We start from the raw sequence: 6,000 nt of genomic DNA on the forward strand, positions 1-6,000 counted from the left end.
CTAAAGAAGTGTGGCAGTGGGCTCATGCTCATAGAATTCACTGGTCTTACCATGTTCCCCATCATCCTGAAGCAGCTGGATTGATGTAATGGTGCAATGGCCATTTGATGTCACAATTACAATACCAACTAGGTGACAATACTTTGCAGGACTGGGGCAATGTTCTCCAGAAGGCTGTGTAAGCTCTGAATCAGCATACAATATATGGTCCTGTGTATCCCACAGACAGGGTTCATGGCTCTAGGAGTCAAGGGGTGGAAGTGGAAATGGCCCCTATTACCATCACCCCTAGTGACCCACTAACAAAAGTCTTGTTTCCTTTTTCTCACAACATTACGTTCTGCTGGTCTAGAGGTCTTAGTTCCAGAGGGAGGAATGCTGCCACCAGAAGACACAATGATTCCATTACACTGGAAGTTAAGATTGCCACCTGGTCACTTTAGGCCCCTCCTACTTCTAAGTCAACAGGCTAAGGAAGTTACAGTGTTGGCAAGGATGATTGACCCAGACTATTGAGATGAAATCAGTCTACTACTCCACAATGGAGGTAAGGAAGAGTATGAATGCAATAAAGGAGATCCATTAGGGTGTATCTTAGTATTACCATGCCCTGTGATTAAGGTCAATGGGAAATTACAAGGGCCCAATCAGGCAGAACTACATATGGTCTAGACCCTTCAGGAATGAAGGTTTGGGTCACTCCACCAGGCAAGAAAACCGTGACCTGTTGAGGTGCTTGCTGAAGGCAAAGGGAATACAGATTGGGTAGAAGAAGGTAGTTATCAATACCAACTATGACCATGTGACGAGTTGCAGAAACGAGGACTGTGTGAGTATTTCCTCCTTATTTGTTAAGAACATGTTTGTGCATGTATACATGTGTACTAAGAAAATATCTTCATTTTTATTTCCTCTTTTTCCTTCACAATGTGACATAAGATTTATTAACTCCAAGTCAGCATTTAAGTATTGTTAACTTTATGTAATGGCATTTATATTAAGGATTGGTGCACTTAAGGTTGTACGAAGGATAGCTGTATTACGTTAGGCATAATTATAACCTCATTATTGTCTCTATTTGAAGATTATGTATGATTTCAGGAGATCTGTATGAGTTCAGTTCCCCTGAGCATTAAAGGAGCTCACAGCCAGACAAAGACCTGACCAAGGGTGAGGGCTCAGGGAACAAAGCCACATTCCTGCTATTATCATCATCCACCTCGTCTTGGAGTGAGCACAACCAGTACCCTCAGAGCAGGACATTAAGTTGAAAACATTTAAATAGTAGTCAGAACAATCACCTCCCCTCTATTCACAACCCTCCAGTGATTGCATATCTCTCCAAGTAAAGCCACAGCCTAGCTATAGACCACAAGGTTCTGCACTATTAGCTCCTCTCACCCCTTATCAGGAGGCCTCGGTAACCTTCGGTGTCCTGCCCCCTTCTGCATTTCTGTATGTTTCACCTGTCCACCTGCTGCCCCAGGTGATGTCCACAGGGACGCATGCTAATTGAGCCCCAACAACAGGCTGCTCTAGGCATTAGGGAAGAAATGCACTTAAACCTTTCAGCCCTGAGCAGGAGCAACTCTTATTACCCTAGTTTACAGATGGTGAAGCTGAGGCCCAGAGAGATGCAGCCACATCCCCAAGGTCCCAGGGCATGTGGGGATGCCTGCCTGGAGCTCATGCAGTATGGAGGAGCCAGCAGCCTTCCTGCTGGGACAGCAGTTTACAAGAGCTCTTGTCATGCTCTGTGGGTACTGGGTGTGCTCGCTCCGAGAAGGGGTGGATGATGATAATAGCAGCAGGAATGTGGCTTTGGTCCCTGAGCCCTCACCCTTGGTCAGGCCTTGTTCTGGCTGTGAGCTCCTTTAATGCTCAGGGGAACTCTCAGGCCAGTGTTACCGCTAGACTCACGCTACTCATACATCTTCCACGGCAGGCTCCGACTCTCCCTTGCCGCAGAGGCGGTGGAGCACAGAGAGGTTATGCAGCCTATCGTAAATGTTCCACGCTCAGCTTAGCAGTGAAGAGTCAGATGTTGTGGGTTAAGACATGGCCTCGTAATTTTTTACTGGGGATCCTTGAGGTCTCTCATAACCATTCTGTGCCTCAGCTACTTTATCTGTAATCAGTGGAAATGTGTCCCTACCTCACTGGATTGGGGTAAGGAATGCCTGAGTTCGCTTTGGTGAAGCACTTAAGGGAATGGATGGTGCATACTGTTTGCTTTACGAGTACTAGTCAGAATTTTGAATACTGACCTGGGACCCAGTGAGGGTTTCATAAAGGCTGCTCCTCTCACTGCCCTGTCCCCTTGATCGAAGGCTCTGTCCAAGTCAGATTTCCTGACCCCCGGTCAGCTCCTGGGTCCTGCACACACCCAGTTCCTCATGAGAATGATGTGGATACTGTCTTTGATTTTCCCTCTCTCTCTTGTCTTGTTTATCATCATAAAGTCCAATGAAGCCTCTCTCCTAGAGACTTCCTGATTCTCTGAACTTGATGCCTGCTGCCCTAACGTGAATCTAGGCTTCGTTATGTCTTACCATGTGTATTACAATATCTGCATAGCAGGTCCCCTTCCAGTGGGTCTTCATTCCACAACGAAAGGAACAGGAGTACTCTCAAACAGGAATCTGGCTGTGTTACTGCCCCGCCTAAGACCTTCTGAGATGCCTTCTGTTGTCCATGAGATAAAATCCAAACTTGGCTCTATGAACCTTCTTGACTTCTCACCATTATGTCTAAAGATTCCATTAGTCCAAGGCCATCTTCTCTCCTGAATTCTAAAGCCCACTTCCTTACTTCCTCTTGGGTCTGAGCACCCACCTCTTCACTTTCCACCCAGTCCCGCCTGAGAAGGAATCACGTCCAGGTCCTTCCTCAACTCCTTGAATATTCATGTCCCTTTGCTGTGCGCTCCCAGATCATTCTAGCAATGCTTAACACAGTGTTTCATTCCCCCCTGTGAAGGCAGGAGACACATCTGTCTTATCGCTTCTCTCCCCAGCACCCAAGATACTGACATGTGGTTCATGGCCCCATGTAGCAATGGGAAGAATGAATAAATCCGCGGTTCCAAAGCCCATGCTCTTTCCTCTATGCGGCAGTACAGCTCTGGCCGGTCCAATGAATATGCTGTGTTTTTTAAATATTACTAATCATTTTCAATTTAGACCCTAAAAACATATCACTGAGTCTACCAAATTCAGCCGACTCGTATTAATTGAGCTGATTTGATGAGTTCATTTAAGAGCTCACCTGGTTTTTTGCCAGATATTTATATAACTTTTCTCCTTACTCGATCAGGAAAAATGCAAACTAAAACTGTTTCATTTTTCACGAGGTGATCAAATATAGTTTTAGCTAGTGTAATGCCTTACCCCCAAGGAGAAACATGCTAAGAAAAGAGTAGATTATATAATAATAATTCCTTTTAAAATTTGTTTTCTATAGGAAAAATTCTGGAAGATTCTGTGCCAAAAATTAACACTATGTACCTGTGGGGGTAAAATTGTGAGAAAAGGGAAGATTTCACATTTTCATAAAAAATACTTCATTGTGAAGAGTTTTTTGTTTGTTTGTTTTGGACATAGGGTCTCACTCTGTGACCCAGGCTGGAGTGCAGTGGCACAATTGCGCCTCACCACAGCCTGGACCTCCCAGGCTCAGATGATCCTCCCACCTCAGCCTCTTGAGTAGTTGGGATTACAGGCATGCATCACCATGCCTGACTAATTTTTGTAATTTTAGTAGAGACAGGTTTTTGTCATTTTGTCCAGGCTGATCTCGAACTCCTGAGTCCAAGCAATTCTCCCTCCATGGCCTCCCAAAGTGCTAGGGTTGCAGGTGTGAGCCACTGCGCCTGGTCGAGTTTTTTGAAGAAGAATGTTTACCGCTAACTGATAATTTTCATAAAATGTTTTCTAAAATATGAAAAAGAACAAAATTGTCAGCATGTACATGCTCAAAATTCTAGTTATTTCATTCAGTGCAGAAAAAGCATCTAACAAAATTCTACATTGACCATAATGCAAAAAATAAGCATGTAATATTATAACCAGTAGGGAAGCATATTAGCCTGTTACAGAATAGCCACAAGAAGTAAGCTATAGCAAATATTATACCTAATGGCAAAATGTTGAAAGCAATGTTTCCAAATCCAGAAATGAGACATAAATGTCCATTATCACCAATTCTGTTACACATTGTACTGAAGCCCTAGCCAATCTGCTAACAGACCAAAGGGAAACAAGACAATTAAGGATTGGGAAAGAAGAAATAAAACTTCTGTGACTTGTTTAGTATAATTATATATACAGAAATTATTAAAATATAGAGATAATTTTAAAAATTAATGAATAAATTTAGTAAGAAAGTGTGAATCTAATGTAAATATAAAAAATCAACCATTTTTTATGTTCCAGTAACAGACACTTAGAAAATAAATGCTGTGACCGGGCGCGGTGGCTCACGCCTGTAATCCCAGCACTTTTGGAGGCCTAGGCGGTCGGATCACGAGGTCAGGAGATCGAGACTTTTCTGGCAAACACGGTGAAACCCCGTCTCTACTAAAAACACAAAAAAATTAGCCGGGCGCAGTGGCTGGTGCCTGTAGTCTCAGCTACTTGGGAGGCTGAGGTAGGAAAACGGCGTGAACCCGGGAGGCGCAGCTTGCAGTGAGCCGAGATCGCACTACTGCACTCCAGCCTGGGCAACAGAGTGAGACTCCATCTCAATAAAATAAAATAAAATAAAATAAAATAAAATAAAATAAAAGCTGCAATTTACAATAGAATGAAAAGATACAATGTGAAGACTAAATCTAATGAAAGATATTCAAGACTCCTACAACGTAAACTATTATGCATTACTCAGATAAATTAAACAATGTATGCATAACTGGTTATACCACAGTCATGGAATAAACATCCTAATGGAAATGTCTTAATATAGTTTCCATTAAACTCCAGTCAAAATCTCAGAAGATATTTGACAAGTTTATTCTAAACTTCACATTAAATGCAGAGGGCTAGGAATAGCCAAGAAAACCTTTAAGAAGAGGAGTGCATTATCAAAATAATACAATGCTGTTGTAATCGCCTCAGCATAGTATGTGTGCAAAAATAGAGAAATAGACCAATGGATCACAACAGCACACCCAGAAACAGATCTGCCTATATATAGACACCTGACTTATGTCAAAGATGGCTCTGCATTGAGGTGGAGAACGGGCTCCTTTTTGGTAAACAGTGCTGGGTTCATTGGTATATTATACAGAAAAAAATTAATTATGACCATTTGTCTCACACTACATAAAAAACCAGTTCCATGTGAATTTTAGAGACTACCGAGGGCAAGACACTGGACTTCTAGAAGAAAACATGTTTGGGTAAGCAAAGATTTTTTTAAACAAGGCACAAGAAGCAGTAGACACAATCAAATATTGATAAATTAGACTACACTAAAACTAGGAACTTCTATTCATCAAAATACCACATTGAGAACACAGAAAGGCAAACCACCGAATGGCAGAAAATGTTTTTACATATAAAATCAACAAAAGGCACGTCCCTAGGAAGTATAAAGAATTCTAGAAATCCATCATGTTCTTCACATAAGCAAAGGACATTTAAACACATTAGAACAATGGCAAAATTTCTTTTTTCTTTTTTCTTTTTTTGAGATGGAGTCTTGCTCTGTCGCCCGGGCTGGAGTGGAGTGCAGTGGTGTGATCTTGGCTGACTGCAACCTCTGCCTCCCGGGTTGAAGCGATCCTCCTGCCTCAGCCTCCCGAGTAGTTGGGACTATAACCACGTGCCGCCACATCTGGCTAATTTTTGTATTTTTAGTAGAGATGGGGTTTCTCCATGTTGGTCAGGCTGGTCTTGAACTCCCAGCCTCAGGTGATTCACCCACCTTGGCCTCCCAAAGTTCTGGGATTACAGGCATGAGCCACTGTGCCTAGCCAGCAAAATTTCTTTAAAAGTCACT

This window comes from Macaca mulatta, chromosome 11, assembly GCF_049350105.2.
Source record: "Macaca mulatta isolate MMU2019108-1 chromosome 11, T2T-MMU8v2.0, whole genome shotgun sequence".
NCBI classification, from domain to species: domain Eukaryota; kingdom Metazoa; phylum Chordata; class Mammalia; order Primates; family Cercopithecidae; genus Macaca; species Macaca mulatta.